General features: G+C 40.5%; 1 protein-coding gene across 9 annotated transcripts in view; it reads right to left on the reverse strand.

Annotated features, from left to right (window-relative positions):
• Positions 1–19,367, reverse strand: part of LOC311598968 (selection and upkeep of intraepithelial T-cells protein 9-like) — a 366,712-nt gene that overhangs the window by 47,740 nt on the left and 299,605 nt on the right. Inside the window, exon 1 of one of the 9 annotated variants that reach the window (XM_084784617.1) lies at positions 5,167–5,243. The exons of the other annotated variants lie outside the window; for them this stretch is intronic. The gene's annotated coding sequence lies outside the window, so the exon portion shown is untranslated. Of the gene's footprint in view, positions 1–5,166; positions 5,244–19,367 lie in introns of those variants that run through there. 9 annotated transcript variants of the gene reach the window in all.

The following is a 19,367-nucleotide window of genomic DNA, read 5'->3' on the forward strand; positions in this document are numbered from 1 at the left end:
CACAGTCACAGAAATCATTAGAACTAATGACATCTGGGCATTGAGATGGCTCCATAAATAAAAAAGGTGCTTGCCATCAAACCTGAAAACCTGAGTTCACTCCCAGGATCCTACAGTTTAGAAGAAGAGAAACAAATTTCTGCAGGTTGTCCTCTTGCCTCCACATCCATGGCCACATATGTACACACACACACACACACACACACACACACACACACACACACACGTGCTCACACGCTCACACACATGCTCACACACAAGTAAATAATCAAATAAATCATTATTTAAAAATTTTAGAACTAAGAAATAAATGACTTTTAGAAAAAATATATATATACAGAAAAGTTGATGCATTGCCAACCTTTCTTTTTATTAATGAACCATAAAATCATAGAACTAGTTAACAATGTCTAGCTATGATGTCTAGCTGTTCCCACTCCCATCTGCTGCCAGAGGGAGACTCTCTGATGATGCCTGGGGAAGGTGCTGATCTACGAATATAGAAGACTCTCATTAGAAACCATTTCATTTTTTTTTTTTTTTTTTTGGCCGTAGAATCATCCTAAAGTCATAGAACTCATAAAAATTAATCTTAAATGAATTAATCACGAATTAATCTTAAACTTGGGGGAAATAAGCCCTAAGAGGGAGTAATGGCATGCAAAGGGACATGGTAAAGTTTCACACGTCATGCCTAAACACTGTGGCATTTGCCCGATTTGATGTCACCTTGGGGCTGTGGAGTAAGGAGGACAGACTGCGAGCTCTCTTGAAGCACTAGGGACTATCTGCCCTCTGCCTCCTCTGTTCTCTGATCCCCTTCACATAGCAGCAATGTCATGAGCCAAAAGCAAGATCTCAAGGATAGCAGGTATGGGGGCTGGGGTGATGGGTCAGTAGTTACCTGAACTAGCTGCTCTGGGAGAGAATGGAAGTACAGGTCCCAGCACCTCAATTCACAACCACTTCTAACAACAGCCCCAGGGGCTTTAGTGTCCACACATATCAAAAAAGAAAAAAGAAAGTTTTTAATTAAGTTAAAGAGATATCAGGTATGATTAGAAAAGTTCATACTTGGAGTTAAAATCCAAACTTTGGTAATAATAAGTTTGAAGCTAATCTTTTCCCCAGGAATCATGGAGAATGTGGCTTATTGCTGAGCACAAAGCAGAATGCAAGTAGCCATATTCCATGCTAACCCTGGGTTATGGAGCACTGGTAGTTTGAGAATTCTTGAAAGACTATAAATTAGAATATTGGAACATAAAATAAGCATAATATTTACAACAGCTTCAGATGTGACAGCTGAGTATTACAGGACGATACATGAAACTACTGAATATTGAAATGCCTATCTGTGCTTTTAGACATTTCCTCTTCCTCAGTGTCCTTCACGAAGTGTTCTGAACCCTAACTGGTTCTGTATTAGGAGATATATTAAAAACCTTCAAATCTCTGCAAGCTACAGGAAGAGAAACCTGGACGCCAACCCAACCACAAAACTCTTGGCCTACATTCTGTCCCTACAATCAGTCCTGCCTGCAAGATGCACTGGGGCAGCAGTGGTACAGAACTTATGCGAGTGACCAAACATTGTCTGATTTAACTTAAGGCCCATGCTACATGTGGGAGCCCAAGCAGTACTTACACTACCTGGAAATCAGGAACCAAAAACTGAATAGCCTAGAGACCTGGGGTAGAACCAAACACTACTTGCCAAAAAAGTAGTAGAAGTAGTAGTAGTAGTAGTTCCTAATGATATTCTGCTATACCCATAGATCAGCACCTTGTCCAATTACCATCAGTGAGCCTCTACCAGCATCAAACGGCAATAGGTGCAAGATCATCAACACTAGACATAAAGAGAGAGAGAGAGAGAGAGAGAGAGAGAGAGAGAGAGAGAGGCAGAGACAGAGACACAGAGACAGAGAGAATCTAACTCCCTCTCCTTGGAGCTCCAGGAACCCCACAGAAGAAGGGAAGGAAAAATGTAGTCAGAAAGGATGGAGGACACCAGAACATTGCCAATAGAACCAACTAATGAAGATTCATATGGCTCACAGAGACTGAAGAAGCAGGGCTCATATGGGCTCACAGAGGCTGAAGCAGCAAGCATGGGGTCTGCGTGGATACACACCAAGTTCTCTACATATATTAGGGCTAGTAGGTTGGTGCTTTTGCTGGGCTCCTAGCAGTAGGAGCAGGAGTATCTCCAACTCTTTTGCCTTCTGTTGGGTCTCTTTTCCTCCTTTCGGGTTACCTTGTGCAGCCTCAATAGGAGGGCTGTCCCATTGTCCTTTTGTACTTTGTTTTGTCATGTTTGGTGGTTGTCTCCGGGAGGCCTGCTTTTTTTCTGAAGGGACATGGAGGACAGCAAATATGGGGGAGAGGGAAGATGAGGAGGGGTTGGGAAGAGTGGAGGGAGGAGAAACTGTAGTAAGGATGTATCGTATAAAAGAAGAACCTATTTTCAATTTTAAAAAGTACCCAGGTCACTCCTGACTTCAGCTCTATGTATGCACGTTCCAACTGCTTAGTTTCCACATCAACTCAAAAGCATACCACAGGGACAATAAGTTTTCCATAAGAAATTAAACATACCAAGCACTCTGAGTGCTTTACTAATGACTTGGGGTGCATCCAAAAAGTCACATGATCGAAGCATGATGGCACATGCCTATAATTCCAGCACTCAGGGGAGCCTGAGGGAGGAGGATCATGAAATCAAGGCCTGAAGGGCTACAGCGTAAAAGCCTGTCTATAAAAATAAATAAATAAATAAATAAATAAAATAAAAACCTCTAAAAAAAGTAGCTCTAAAACACAAAATGATACAACTTTTATTTGAAATTTTCATACTGGCGTATAGTGTATTTAGGTCAAATCTGCTCCATTTCCTGTCCTGCAACTCCTGTCCTAATCCCCCAAAACCACTCTTTCTTCCAACTTCATGTGCTCTTATTTCAAATGCACACTGATTTATCTTAATGCTGCCTGTATGTGTGTGTGAGTATAGGGCCATCTGGTGGAGAATGGGCAAACTTTTAAGGGCAATATCTAGGGAGAAAATTAAATGTAATCATCTCTTGTCTTCTTTTCCCAACTCTGTCCTATACAACAAAAAAACACTTTATTTTTCCCACCTTTCTCACAACTCTTGACACTGATTGATACTGAAATTACACCTTTTCTGTACTTGCCTGTCTCTAGATCATTCAGAAAAGTAGTTTCCAATAATAATACCATCTAAGACAGGACGATGCACTTGTTCACAACCAGCAAAAGAGAAAAATATTAATTATTCTTCTCTAAGAGTGTACCATATAATCTATACACAATTTGAGCTGAATTGTACTAGATAGAATCATGCAAAACTCCTGGAATTTGATAAAGAGAACCAATTCCTGAATGAAAAAGTCAACTTTAACAGAGACAATGAATCACACAAGCCTTCCCAAATATATCTGAACCTCCAAAATATATGACAGTGACATTCAAAATTACTTTTGGAAGAAAAAGCCTCCAAGACCCTTCTCCATACCTACAGTGTCTACTAAGGAAGGTGTTTGCATCATTGTAGTGACAATAATGGGAACTTAAAGGCACAAAAACAGTCAGCACATACAGCTCATAATACGCATAGGAAGAGTGCAAAAGCCAACCAATGGACCCCCCAAAAAACCTTGAGAAAACTTGCCTCATGAAAGAAGAATAAGAAATGTAGAGAGAATTTGGTCTAGGTTGTGTTCCTGATGTATATGCCTGTATGTGGCTATAAATGTGAGGTCTCTATGATCAATATATATTCTTATCATGATGTGTCACCATCTTTCATGCATACTAATCCTTTTGCCTTACAATCTATTTTGCCTGATATTAAAATTACAGTTTTAGTTTTCTTATGTCTATGCATAGACTATAATGTGTGTCTGTGCATATGTTTATGTGTGTGTTTGTGTGTCAGTGTCTGTGTGTATGTGTCCGTGTGTATATCTGTATCTACATGTACTTTGTGTGTGTTTGTGTCTGTCTGAGTCTGTGTCTATGACTATGTCTATGTCTGTGTGTGTAGTGTTAGGATCAAATCACAAGCATTTTGCATCCTAGATAAATCCTGTATCATTCTGCTACATCCCCAGTGTTTGCCTTTTTGAGGTAAGGTCCCACTATGCAGCTTGAGCTGGTCTTAGACGCGTGATATTCCTACTTTGGCTGCCTGGGTGGTAAGATTCCACGGATGCATATCCACATGCTCCAGGGACTATACTCAGCCATCCTTTGACTTCTAATTAAATTTATAAATTACAATGAGAGTATATCTCGTATACATGAGATTTTTAACTTGCTTTTAACCAGTCTTAGGGAAGTCATAGGGAAGAGAGTTGCCTGCTAGTTTCCAGCCCTGGGGAAGCAGATACAGAAAGAAGACAGGTAGGAAAAAAACCATTCCAACTGAGAAGTGGAGAAAAATTGATATAAGACAGTGCACATGATGGACAGTCATTAAATGTTAGGAACATAGCCAGAGACTGGAGTGACAAGAAATTAACAATAATGGGTTTATCTACTAAACACAGAATTTGAACTGAATGGGCTTTGAAAAATACTAGGTGTTAAAAGAAAAGAGCATTTAACTATATATGATATACCTTAACTTAGTCAACTAAGTTGTTTTAATAGGACATCTTTGTTGTTTCCATTTTAGGGTTTATAAGCAATGCTGTTATGGAAAAATGCACACACATAATTTTGCCCACAACAAATAATTTCCTTGGGCAAAATTTCTGGATTTCTTCAATTCCTGACAAACACAGTAAGATCTCCAGGCTTAGGTAATGAAACATCACTCACTCTCAATAAGAACACATTACATAAATTCTAACTTCAGATTTGCCTATGGTGAAGTATGCCAACTTCAGGTTTGCATCCGTGGGCAGGTAGCCGGGTTTGTGTTTCAGAGCTCATCAGCTTGGCAGAACCAGGTCTGCCACTACTCAAAAGTGGCTCATTTCTGTTATCACTAGTAAGGAGTGTAATGCATATTCCTACACACTGACACCTTTAAACGGAGCAATAGGAATTCACCTTTCAGCGGGTATGAAGTGAAGCAGTTGTTAATCAAGTGCACAAAGTTTTGAAGTTATGCTAGTATTTCCTTTTTGTCACCTTGCATAGGTTGATACCGAATAGCTGCCTCTTCTGTCTTCACTTTAATTTATGCTCTTGGGCTTTTGGGGGTCCCTCTGTAACCAAAAGATCTTAAAATCACTTTCTAAGAAGTTTAAAATACTGCCTTGATCTTTGGGAAAACAGGAAACTTAATAAAGTTACAACGCAATAGCTCAAAATCAAATTCTGAGTCAGGTTGATTATCAGAGAAACACTCTCTCTCAATGGACAACAGTGGTATAGGCATCTCTTTTTGGATGGTTCAATGCACGGAGTCTTTCTGGTACAACTTCCTAACTGTGATGAAGTGGCTAGACTTTAGATGGGCACAGTAATATTTTCTCCATAGTATACACGCTAGACAAGAAGTTATACTTCCTAAACTGATCTTTTCTTGTCAAACGCTGATGTGAAGTCCTCAGACAGTGGCCAATTGGCAGTGAGGTCTGATGGTTGCCCTGAGGGTCTCAATATACTGAACAGGTTCACGTGTACCCTGCCACTTCCACCACAGATCAGTTCCAAATGATCAGCAGATAACCTTGGAACTGCTAATCAGCTTTATTTTTTCCTTCACCAAGAACATGGATTTACTATTGCAAAATAACAGATAGATGAGACAAGGATCTGACCCAAAGCAGCAGAAATAAGAGTACTGATGGCAAGTTGTTAAACGGAGAACTAGGAACAAGAAATAAAGAAGACAAAAGCAGTAGGTGGGACCAAGAGATCTTGCATAAGCTGATTACTCATGCCAAGTGAATTTGTTAATAAGTACAGCAGCTTATACATTATTAGCAAGGGGTAAATGGCCCAGGTCAACAGAAAGCTAAGCAGACAATGTTGGGGGGAAAAAACCACAGGATATCTCAGACACAGGTGCCTAAGTTCTGACAACCACAGCCCAAGGGCCAGAGTCAGGTACCCAAAAGCTCCAACACTAACTCTTTTGGAGACACTGATTCCAGCCCTTTTAAATCTACTCCTGGACAAGGACACATAACTAAAGTTCCCTTTGTTCTTTAATCAGGACCTCTGAGAAAGTCATAGATTGGTCTGGCCCCACACAGGGATCTTCAGAGGCAGCTTTATAAAGTATACAGATCTATATCTTAACTAATTTCACAATATTTTAAGCATTTTATACCTGAAATTCCATGAGAAAAGAGCATTTGTATACCCAAAAGTGTAATCATGAAGATAAAAGCTTTTTCATGGTATGAAAAATAATTTCAGAAATGTAAGATGTCCTTTTCAATGTGGTAACATGAGCCCCTCACCATGCAGGAACTCTTGTGTAATACCTGTCTCTTGAGTTTCAGTTGAACTCTCAACTTTCTTTTAATAAGCTATTCTCTTCTGTAGTGAATTATGAAATAGGTTCCCTTCCCTCTTGCTTACACATGCACTCTCTGTCTTGTTGATATTCATGAAACAAGTTATCATGTTGGAAACGTGTGACAGAAACCCTTGACTGTGTTGACAATTACACATCTGGAAATGATGACATCTCCAGCTCATGAAGATTCTGCCTGAGTAACCGAAATTCTCTCAATATGTCTACGACGTGATGGTTTTATTTAGAGGTGGTGAAAGGGAGCAGGTAGAAGAGTGTCTTTAGGGGCTATGTCTCATCTTGAACCCTTCCTCTATCTCTCTGTCTCAATTTCCTGTCCACCATGATGTGAACTGCTATGTTTGACCATGCCCTGACTGACATAATGGACTGGCATTTTGAAACCACAAAATAAGTAATCCATTATTTACATTGTTTATGTTAGATATTTTGGTCACACCAATAGCAAGTCTAACAGAAGTTATATAAGTAATTGAATGGGGGTTCCAGCCAACAGTTAGAAGAGACATTGTTAGCCCAACAAGGAGAAACATAGTTGCACCCTGTCAATAATTATGAAAAGTGATTTTGGAAGCAGATCCACTCTATCAAACGTGTTGATGAGATTTTTCATCCTAGATTACCTCATTTACATTCCTTTTGTAATTTATTATAATCTATTCAGATTACATCCAGATTGTTATCCCCTCACTTGTATCTTCCTGGTCTTACCCTCCCTCCCTCTTCCACCCTATTCCCCTCCCACCAGACCTCTGACAGAAGGGAACCTCCTCCCCCACCACATGACCACAGCCTATCAGGTCTCATCCAGATAGCCTGATTCTCCTTCCTCTCTGAGCTCTTTAGGCCACCCCACCATGGAGTGATCAAATTGGGGACATCAGAGTTCATGTCAGAGGCAGTCCCCGCTCTTGACACAACCATGAAGAATGAGCTGTCCTTTGGCTACATCTGAACAGGGTTCTAGGTTTACTGCATGCATTCTCTTTGGTTGGTGCAACAGTTTGTGCAGGCCCCCAGGGTCCAGACCCTCTTGTCTTGATGGTTTCCTTGTGGAGATCATGAACTTGAAATTTGCAGGCAAATGGATAGAACTAGAAACAACACGCAGAAAGACATGCATGGTATAAACTCACTTAGAAGTGGATATTAGCCGAACATAGAGGTCTTCTGAGAGACTCCACCCAGAAGCAGGATCAAGACAGATGCTTAGACTCGTTGTTGGACTCTGGGTGGAACGCTAAGAGGGGTATGGAAGAAGGGAAGATGTAAGGACTCATTTGCAATCTTATGAGAGAGCTCAAAACAAACACATACTATAAAAGACATGGCCCTAGCGCTAGGGGTTAAAGAGCCTGAAGTCACCACGCCCTATAGCCAGGTGGGATCTCCAGTAGAAGAGGAGGACACCAACCCACCATAAAACCTTCAAGCCAAGATTTATCTTGCCTACAAGAAGTGTAGGCATAAACACTGAGCAGAAACTAAGCAAATGGCAAACCAGTGGCTGGCCTAACTTGAGACCCACTCCATGAGAGAGCCAACCCCTGACACTATTAATGATACTCTGCTATGCTTTCAGACAGAAGTCTAGCATAACTGTCTTATGAAAGGTTTTGTCCAGCATCTGATGGAAACAGATCTAGAGACCCACAGCCAAACAATAGGCTCCAGGTCTTATAAGGAGCCTCACAGACACATAGCCCTCAGGGATTACAAGCCTGACCCTTTCCTGATAAGGAACTTGACCAGGGAGCACAAGGAATTCCTGAAAGTACCCTACCCTCTGCTGAGCAGATCCTAGCCTCCTGAAAATGACCTTTAATTGTGCTAGAAGTCATCCTCTCACAGATAGGAAAATTAAATACTGCTTTATCTTTCCTCTGATGGGACGACACACACACACACACACACACACACACACACACACACACACACACACACACACACCCATAGCCCAAATGAATCAGACACATTAACCTTCAAAACCCCTCCCCATTGCCTAAAGTTTATAAATAAAGGCTGGCTGGCTAACTGGGGGTACTTGTGTTTGAGCTTGCTGGCTCTCTTGCTCGCCATTCCTCCACTATGACCCTCTGATTCTCCATTTATTGGGTGTGGGGGAGACCGCTGGCAATGTCTGGTGGTCAGGCAGCACTGGTGGAACTGCCTTTGCAGCCACTGGTGCCTCCTCCACCATTGCTGCTAGCTTGGTGCTGACACCCAGTGAGGCACCTGTCAGGCCTGTGTCTCACCAGACTTTCCTGCCAGAGGATTTTGGACATCTTCCTGCTCCCACTGCTGTGCTTGGCACAGCAACTCAAACTAGTAGCTGTGGCACTTGGTTTCTAATGGGCTTGAGCTCCTGAGCCTCCACTGCCATCTGAGACCCACAGTCTCATCTAAAAAGAGCTAAGCTGTGACACCCCATGGAAAACTCATTTTTCACCTTCCCCAGAAAGGCTGGGGAACTGGCCTAGAGCCCTGGGCCTCAGGCCTCACCCTGAGTAGTGCCTTGACCAGCCCACCAGGCATGAGAGCCAGGACACCAGACTGACTGGATGTTTACCTCAGATAAAAATATATAAACATCTTTAAATTGTTTTAATGATTCTTTGAAACAAGACAGGTTAACTCCTGGCAACACCCAGTCTACCTCAAAGATCATGATGAGCATCAATGAACCTCCTCATGAGATGGCTTCATATATGGCAAACCAGCCACAGGGGAAAATGCCCTCATTTTGACAACTGACAGAATTCTGCCTAAAACTTGGCAAGCTTGGATGCAGGTAGAGTTGATGGCCAAACTCTGCCAAGACAGGGTAAGCAAATCCTCAATAGTTCCTGCCTCACAAATATGTCTATCAGATATACTGGGCCAGAAGGCTGAAGATGATGCTCCAGCGTATTAGAGAGCTATGAGTGACTGTTCAGGCAGCAAACTGTCTCTGTCATTTTTTTTTTAATTTGGTAGCTGCTAATCTTCCCTTCCTGTTTACTCAGGTAATTAATTTTACTCCTTCTCAAGTCTCTGATGGGGTTGAAGACCAAACAGCTGAATTTCACAATTAAGCCCAGTTATTTAAGGATTAAGATGTCTTTAGATCTATATACATGTTTTAAGTTGATAGAGATGAGATATGATAGATAGATACTGAGTTACATTCAGAATTTTTGACTCACCAAGACAGGAAAATGTTTTCTTCAAGGTAGTCAAATGCAAACAGCCAAAACACCATGAATGTAATTCCTGATTGTTCTATGATTCTTTTGCTGCATGAAGTCTAATATATATATATATATATATATATATATATATATATATATATATATATATGTAATAATATAAATGTATATGTAAAATATAAAACATTAATAAAATAAATAAATAATTCCAGAGACAACATCTCTCAGCATAGTCTGGAAAGCTCGGGAAGCAACCCATCTGGAGAAATCTGCCCTACAAGAATTGTTGCAAAAATATTTGCTTGTGCCAAGGCTGCCAATACTGACCCAACAAGCTACTGAAGCCTGTGTGCAATGTGTTGGACCAGTCTCTAGCCCCTTGAGGCCCCACACAGACACAAAAACAGGAGCCCTGCACATCTGAACACACAGAAGTAGAGTTTACCTGCCTGCAGCTCTGCTGAAAGGATGACCTCTGCTGACAGGGCACTGATACTAGCTGGTTATGGTGTGCACATTTCAGGCTGGATAGAACCTTTTCCTACCTGCACAGAGGATTAACTTGGAATTCGCATACGTGGTGCCACCCACAGTCTTCAAGCCTCACTGAAAAATAAATAGGACTTTTAAAATGAGACTAACTAATGTCAGGAATGAGTTGCAACTAGTTGAGTTGTTGGCCATGGGCCCCAGTGGAAATCGCCCACACAACCCAGGTTATTGCTCCAGCTATTGGTTGCTCTCCACAGAATGGTGATAGGGCCCTATTGTTGAAGACAACAACTATGTAACTCATTGATTTTGGAGAAGTAGAGCCAGTGCCTACCTACAACCTTCATCCATACTGACTAGTGTTCATGGTTCTCAAAGGTTCTCTGTATACTACCAAACAAAAGAGGTAAACGCCAACCCAGCTATAAACTCTGTGATCTTCAATGGTGACTTGCCTGCATGATACATTGGTGCAATGGTGGCACAAAAATTGTGGAAGAAACCAACCACTCTCTGATCCGATTTAAGGCTCATTCCATGAGATGGGACCTGTGTCTGGTGTTGCTCATATGGCCAAGAACCTGAGACTACATAGGCCATGATCCCAGGGGAGAACCAAACACTACTATTATGCTGAAGGAACAGAGCAATATAATGGCTGCTAATGGCATTCTGTTATGCCCAGAGACCAGAGTTTTGCCCAGCGATCATCAGAGAAGCTTCCTCCTGCAGTAGATGGGAACAAATCTAAAGACACACAACTGGATAATATGCAGAGAGTAGGAACACTCAGTCCTAAGTAGGAGGTCTCCATCAAATCTTCACCCTTACATCTCAGAGAACTTTGTGGAAGAGGAGGCAAAAAGATTGCAAAAGCCACTAGGAATGGAAAACACCAAGGATACAAAAAGACTGCCACACATATAGACTCAACAGAGACTGTGGCAGCATGCACAGGGCCTGAACAGACCAAGCCCAGTTGAGGTGCCTGCTCTCCTTTTCACGTGTGTAACCACCCACCTCCATGGCTCCCAAAGAACTCCAGGGACCTAAAGAAAGTATGAACATACCCACCCCAGCAGTTCTTTAAAGACTGGGATGATACTACACAGAGAATTTTCCAACCCTCCCCACTCTCTCAGCTCTTAAAGTTGAAGGTATCAAACTATGGGTACAGCACAAACACACAAATAAATAAATAAATAAATAATACAATTTTAAAAGAAACTTCTATTATTTGTTTATAGACTGTTTTGTTGGCTGGCTTTTGCTGATATAAATTTTGCCTAAAGGCCATTAATTGCATAAGGGTAGGCATGCCAGTCAACTATTGCCTATATGAAGCCTCACCTCATCTCCCTCTTTGTTACCCCTCTCCAGTAGAGTCTGTGTGACAAAAATAACATGGACCGAGACCAAGACCCCTGAAAAGGGGAGAGTCTCCTGGGCTGGGGTCAAAATTCGTGCTAGCAGAAAAACTGCAGTTTCAAAACTCTCATTGCTGAGAGCTATTTCCTACCCTCTATTCTTTTTTTCTTTTACATTCAGATTTTTTTAATTTTATTAATTTTTCAGATTACAACTCAATAGTTATCCCATCACTTGTATCCTCCCATTCCTCCCCCCCCCCCTTTCCCTGTCCCCTGGGTCTATGACAGAGGGGGACCTCCTCCCCGACTATATGGTCATAGGCTATCAAGTCTCATCCTCTAGTCTATTTCTTAAATCTTCATTTCTTAAAACTTCATTTCTTAAAACTTCATTTCTTAAGTTTTACTCCCAGTTGGGGACCTTTTTCAGGTATGCACATTGCAGCCAGGGACCATTCAAGCTTAAATTTCACTGTCGTTCTCTGCTGGTCTTCTCCACTTATCAAAGAAACATAGCTAAGAATTAGCCATTTGGTACTATCTTGTGACATATACCAAAAAAGATAGTGTTTCAAAAAACTATCTTAATTCCTGTAACCTCAGCACCAGGTGCTAGGCAAAATAATTAGCAAGAGAATGCTGACCTTTGACGAGGAATGCATCCGTACTGATACCAAGCCAATTACTTAAGAATGATGATGTCTTTTACTGTGCATTTAAAGTTATAATTCAAATTATGACAAAATTATCTACACCTGGGATTGCTCACTGATCCCTCTGAACCTACTCCATGGAAACTGTAACCATAACATGGCCCCCCTGATTTTGAAATCAATGTATAAAATCCTAGAGTGCTTGCTTGAAAAATATACTCAGATGGAAACTCAAACTTGAGTCGCCTCTGTTTGTTAATGCCAGCACTCCAAGAACTCCCATCCCCAAGGACCATTCCCCAATTTAGCTGGTCCGAGGCAGATTGGTGCCCAATCCGAAGGTCTTGGAATAGGGTAATCTATCTCTTCTCTTTTTTATACCTTTTTAGACAGAGGGAAGGACCTCGCCAAAGGGTGCTGCAGACCCCTCAGTGGAGAAAAGGCTGAGAGCCAAGGGGGCGAGTAAATAGAACTATGGGGCATTCTCAGCCCAAAAACAGAGGAATGTTTCTGGCAGTATTAAATCATATGTTGGAAGGCAGAGGTTTAAAAACCTCAAAAAAGAGTTTGGCAGAGTTTTATGTTAAAGGTGAGTCCCTGGTTCCTGGAGGAAGGAAGCCTGTCTTTAGGGAACTGAAAAAGGGTAGGAAGGGAAATGAGATTCTATGAAGCTCATGGTCCAAGTCAGGTACTGGCACAGACATTTTCCTTGTGGGTAAATAATAGGGATTTGTTATCAGACAAACTTGAAATGGAGTTCTTCGGAGAGGAAGCACCCTCTGAGGAGGAGGCTGCTCCATTAGAGCCAGACTAGAAGAGACACTAGAAATGATACTTCCTCCCTTTCAGGGATCAAAAATTACTAAAACAACTTACGTTAAAAATGCCAATACTCTCTGCCAGGAACTAATTAGGAAAACAGGGACTGTGTAAGATTACATTAAAAAATGTATATAATGCCTCAGCCAGCACGAGGTTCAGGGGATAGCCAACACTGTAGCTTTATAAGGGAAACATTTTTGGGCCTTCAGAACATAAAAGGAGGTAATAATCAGAGAATTTCATGTTTTTCTTGTGCCAAGGAAGAACAGACCTCCATTAATAAGAACAAACCTCCGGGATTATGTCCCCGGTGTAAAATAGGAAAACACTGGAAAAATGAATGTAAATCGAAGTTTCACAATATGGGACCCCTTACAAACGGGAAGACAAAAAAAAATGGATTGAGAGGCAAGCTCTCAGCGCCAAAATAGAAAGAGGGCATAAAGAGGAGGAACAAAGTAACTTGAATCTTCTTGCCCTGAATTTAACATCTTAGATCTGACAAGAGCAACAGTAGGAAGAGCAAGCAGGATTAGATCTTGCAGTAGATAAAGATTATCTGCTTTCTCTTTATGAGGGAGTGCAGTTAGTAGGGACAAGATTTAATGGGCCACTACCTTCAGGCACTTTTGGCCTTATAATGGAAAGAAGCTCAAACTATAAGAAAAAAATTGAAGTGCTCCAAGGAATAATTGACTCTGACTTCCAGTGGGAAGTAAAAATTATGATTAGGCCTTTAAAAGAAACTGTGCAATTGCATAAGAATCAGCAAATAGCTCAGATTCTCTTACTTCCTCATGTTCACCTGCCTAATTTAATTTTAAAACAAGACATAGGCAAAGAAGGATTTGGGTCTACTGGAATAATAGCTTGGACTCAAGAGATAACTAAACAAAGACCTCTAATGACCATAAAGGTAGAAGGAAAAAAATACCTGTATGGCTGGTAAAGACTGGCCAGGTTCTTGGCCTATTTATCACACTACATCAACTTTGGTAGGATTAGGTTTAGCTTCAAATGTAGCCCAAATTTCAAAATTTTTAAATGGCAAATTAAATAGAGGATAAAACTGGTACTTTTCAGCTTTATGTTATTCCTTCTCTTTTTCATTATGGGGAAGAGATATATTGGGAGAAGTGAAATTAAAATTGACCACAGATGATGCTTGCAACCACCAACATCTTTCACAGGAGTCACTGATGAATTACATGCAGATAAAATTTCATGGATAAATGAGGAGCCTGTTTGGATTAATCAATGGCCACTAACACAAGAAAAGATAAAGGCATTAGAGCAACTTGTTAAAGAGCAATTAGATACAGGACATATAGAGGAACCAAATAGTCCATGGAATACTCCTGTGCTTGTTATTAAGAAAAATGAGGGAGATGGAGATTTTTACAAGGCTATGCATGATATGGGGGCTCTTCAACTTGGTCTTCCTTCCCCTATTGCTATTCCCAAAGCTATTATATTATTGTTATAGTTCTGAAAGATTGTTTTTCACTATTAAATTACATCCTGAAGATTCTCATAAATTTGCATTTAGTATACCTTCAGTTAACTTTCAGAGACCTTATCAAAAATATCAGTAGATAGTTTTGCCTCAGGGAATAAAAAATAGTCCCACTCTTTGTCAGAAATTTGTGGTTCAAGCATTAAAATCTGTTAGAAATAAATATGGGAATGTTTATTTATCTCATAGGTAGCTAGTTCAATTGTAGGCCTTAACTAGTTATTGCCTCCCATTAATTTTTGAAAATCATTTAGTGTTTGCAATTGATCTATAAGGATCTGTACCTTTTGTGGTTTAATTTTTTGTTCATCTATCTTATAGTATAATAGGTGATTGAATCTCTTCTTTGTAATTTTTCTACAGCAATTTGTAATTTTCTGCATGGCAGAATTCTTTGTACTTCTTTAAACATTTTTTCTAAAATCTCCCAGTCAGAATCAGCCAAAAGTATATCATCCATGTAATGATAAATGATAGATTGAGGAAACTGCCTATGAATTATTTCTAATGGTTGTTGCATGAAATTTTGGCATAAAATGGGACTATTCAACATTCCCTGTGGAAGCACCATCCGATGTTATCTCTTCATTGGACCACTACTGTTCAGTGTAGGTACTGAGAAAGCAAACCTTCCCTATCCTTCTCATGCAGAGGTATTGTAAAAAAAAAAAAAAAGATAAAGGAATTCCAGGTTTTATGTGACCCACTGATTGGATTACCTTATTTACTGATCTCAAATCTGTTATCATCCTCTAACTGCCTGACTTCGTCTTTACCACCAACACAGGGGAATTCCAAGGACTATATGCTGGGCTTCCAGCTGCTCTTTTACTAATTGATGAAGCATCTGCACTTTTCTTTTGTTATAGGGTCACTGCTCTTGCCACACAGAACTGTTTGAAATCCATTTTTGGGGCAAGGCCATTGGTTCATCAGCAATGGCCCCTCTTATAAATTTGGAAACTCAATACCTGTCTGAGTTTGGACAATGGGCATAGCTGGCAGTTGCTCCTGATTACACAGAGGCATGTACCATTTCACCCCTAGCTTCATCATTATATATCTCTGTAATTGTAGGAATATTAATCTGAGTACCTCATTGTTGTAAGAGATTCTTTTCCCCATAGATATATGTGTATGTCAGCCACATAGGGTCTCAGCTTCCCTGTCTGCCCCTCTGGTACTACACACTTAAACCACTGTACACTTTGTTGTATTTGAGATAATTTACCAATCCTTATAATTTCTGTATAAACTTCTGAAGTGGCCAATTTGGATTCCAGTACTTGTTTGAAATTATTGTCATGTCTATACCGGTATCTACCAGACCTTTTAATTCAACACCATTCATTTGTATTATTAATTTAGGTCTCTGATCATTTACCATTGTTTGCCAGAACACACATTTCCCTGTATTTCTGAATGGACCTGTTCATTCTACTGGAGTGGCTTTGCCTCTACTGTAAGGAAACAGTAACAGCTGAGCAATTATATCTCCTACATTAATTTGCATCTCTTTATTTACATGTGCCATTTTTGGTTTCCTCTTTACAATCCCCATCTATAATAGCGAGATGCACAGTAAGACCTTGAGAAGTCAATCCACTTCTTCCCAGAATTATTCCCACTGTCCCTGAAGGCAAAGAGCCATAAACACCAGTCCTTAATTTGTAACATTCAACCTGTAGAGATAATGTAATAGATATATCTGAGGCCAGAACCAAGGCTGTGCTGCCTTCAGTAGCATGCATTAAATCAGTAATAGCCAATTCCCATTTTCCTGTTAGTCCATTACTTCTGGACTGGCTAGGAGAATCCGGCTTGTATTGTTGGTCATGGGGACTCAATCTGATGGGCTTCTCCTGTCATTTCCTGCTTGTAAGATATTACCTTGCATATCCCTTTTATATTGACAATCTCTAGCCCAATGTTTTCCTTTCCCACATCAGCTACAATACCCTTGAAGCCTTGGCACTTCGTAACCATCATGGTCAGATGCTTCTTGTTCTGCCCTATGAGTACCATTTACTCTAAATTGAGTGCACTTATTATTTTGAGGTCTAGAACTTTTAACCTTATAGTTTCTTTATACATGACCAAGTCTGCCATAATTAAAGCACTGAGTATTATGATATATGGGACCTCTGGCCACAGCTTGTTCTACAATGTTGTTCTGATATTCTGGAAAGCTAATATTAACCCATTCATCTAACAGAGCTCCTCTTTCCTTTAAGGATCTAATTGCCTTCTTACATTATGTGTTAGCATTCTCATATGCCACAATGTGTTCCAATGACTGTTTGGTGTCAGAATCTGTTATTCATCTGTCTAGCACTAATCCCAATCTCTGCAAAAATTCTGTGAAGGCTTCTCCAGACCCTTGAAATATCCTAGTAAAGAGAAGAGTTATCTTACCAGGTTCCTCCACCATGTCCCAAGATCTTAAGGCTACAACACACAACATTGTTCAATCACTGTATCATCATACTGGACTTGTTGTCTTAGGTCAGCATATCGCCCCTCACCAAGAAATTGTTCTTTAACAACATTTATCTCCCTTTTCCTATTTTATTGTTCTATAATCTCTGTCTCCCTTTGTCAACCTGATAACCATTGCAGTTTTTATGGCACTTATAATACAACTGAAACCAAACTTTTTCAATCTTGGGTAAAAAGTCTATGCTCCCTCCCTGGCTTTAATGAAACTTCTTTAATGAAAAAAGAATGTATTCCATACCTGATGAAAGATTGTTTAATTTTTTAAAATCTAGCATAACTATTGGACTCCATGCCATTTCACCATAGCCCTGAGCACCATTCTGAGCAGGCACGTGTCTTATGGTAACTGGAAAAGCTGATGGTGACCGTGTGACTCTGGAGGAGTTCCTCTTTGAGAACATTTTTCTACAAAGACCCTTTTGTTTTCCTGCTCTCCTGTTCCTCTTGTTTCTTTACAGCCTTACTAGCTTCCCATTTCTCCCTGCCCTCTTCCACAGGCAGGTATCTAACCACCTGGCCCATGGAGCAGAACAGAGTAGCAATTGTGGAAAACACTCGCTCTCAGTTACCAGGTTTTTCTCCTTTATCAATGACGCATTTTGTTTTCCAGTTGCTTCAACCTGTTTACCTTCAAATTTTCTAGTTGTATTGCCAAATCTGCAATCCTTTCCAGAATGATAGAATTTACTGAGCCTTCCAGTTTTTGCATCTTATTGGTCTTTTTTCCCAATCTTTTAAAAATGTTATACAGTAAAAAGACCAAGAAAAACAAGAGATCTCATCTGGGTATAAAGCAGGAAAGGACTTTTTAACAGCAGCTGCAATATTGCCGACACCCTGAAAAAGCATTACTATCTCTTGAAAATCAATTCCTTCTTCCACAACCTTAGAAGTTAAGTTACCCATAATGGCCAAATCACATTGGTTACCCACTTATAGGCTCAGTTTTCTTAACAATTATATTTTATTATGAACTTATAAAGCAAGAATACCTCACTTATAACTGGAATAACCTAAACAATAGGAAAAGGAGATTAAAGAACACAATAATGAAACCTTAGGGATACCAGTTCTGAGGAATCATTCTCCTGGTGTAGTCAGCAGGACTTCTGCTTACACCTGAAAAGCAAATGGAACCCAGAGTCTCAGACAGAGACCAAAGCACCAAAGCCTTCCCTGGAGTGATTCTCTCTAGGAGCATCCCTTAGTGGAGCAATGAACAGCCAAAACTATCCCAAGTCTCTCCAAAAAGCCATATATCCATATATTATTACTAGATTTCTTTTTTGAGTATGTTCTTATCATATATATATATATATATATATATATATATATATATATATATATATTCACACACATATATATGTATATATTTACACATATAAAATAAACTACATATATCAAGAAGACTGCTTTCTCTGTGTTCTCACTAGGTCATCTTGTCAAGGGGCAGTGATCAAATCATAGGTGCTGGAGTATATGATGGAGGTTCAGCAGCATTACCCCCCTCTCTCTCATGTGAAGAATCAACAGTCCATTCACTAGATCTGAACAGGGGATCTTGGATCTCTGCATACATTGTCATTGACTGGTGCATCAGTTTGTGCAGGTACCCTGTGCCCAGATATGCAAGCATTGATGGTCTCTCAGTGGAGCTCCTGCTCCCTCATGGACCTTCCATCCCCCTCCTTTCCCCTATAATTCTCAATGTTATGCCTAGAGTCCAGCTTTGTGTGCCAGTATTGGTCTCAGTCCCTAACTGGGTGGAGTCTCTGAGAGGACATCTTTGTTGGGGTAATATCCACTTCTATGTAAGTATATACCATGCATCTTTCTGGGTCTGGGTTACCTCATTTAGGATGATCATATGTCCTGTCCAGCAGGACCAGTAATTACGGGGTGGCGAGGGGAGCCATACCTGAAAAGATGGGACGAGAAAGAAGGAGACGAGACCAAGTAGAACTCCTATCAAGGTCTGTTTATTGAATCAAAAGCAAAAGCTTATATAGGGTGGAAGCAGGAGCCAAGCAGTAGGGGAGGGGTCTGAGAATGCCTCCAGGTGATCTCAGCAGGGGAACATCCTGTGGTTCATCTTGAAACAATTCCTATCTTATTTTAGCTAACTATCTCTTGGAAAGTCCCGAGCCAACCCGGCTAAACAACATCTGCAGGGGGTAAAAGGAGGAAGTCTGCCAAACAACATCCACAGAGGTTGAAAGGAGGAGGTTATGCAGAGGTCGAAAGGAGGAGGTTATGCAGAGGTCGAAAGGAGGAGGTTATGCAGAGGCTGAAATGAGGAAG

This window comes from Acomys minous, assembly GCF_964271855.1.
Source record: "Acomys minous genome assembly, chromosome: 6".
NCBI classification, from domain to species: Eukaryota; Metazoa; Chordata; class Mammalia; order Rodentia; family Muridae; genus Acomys; species Acomys minous.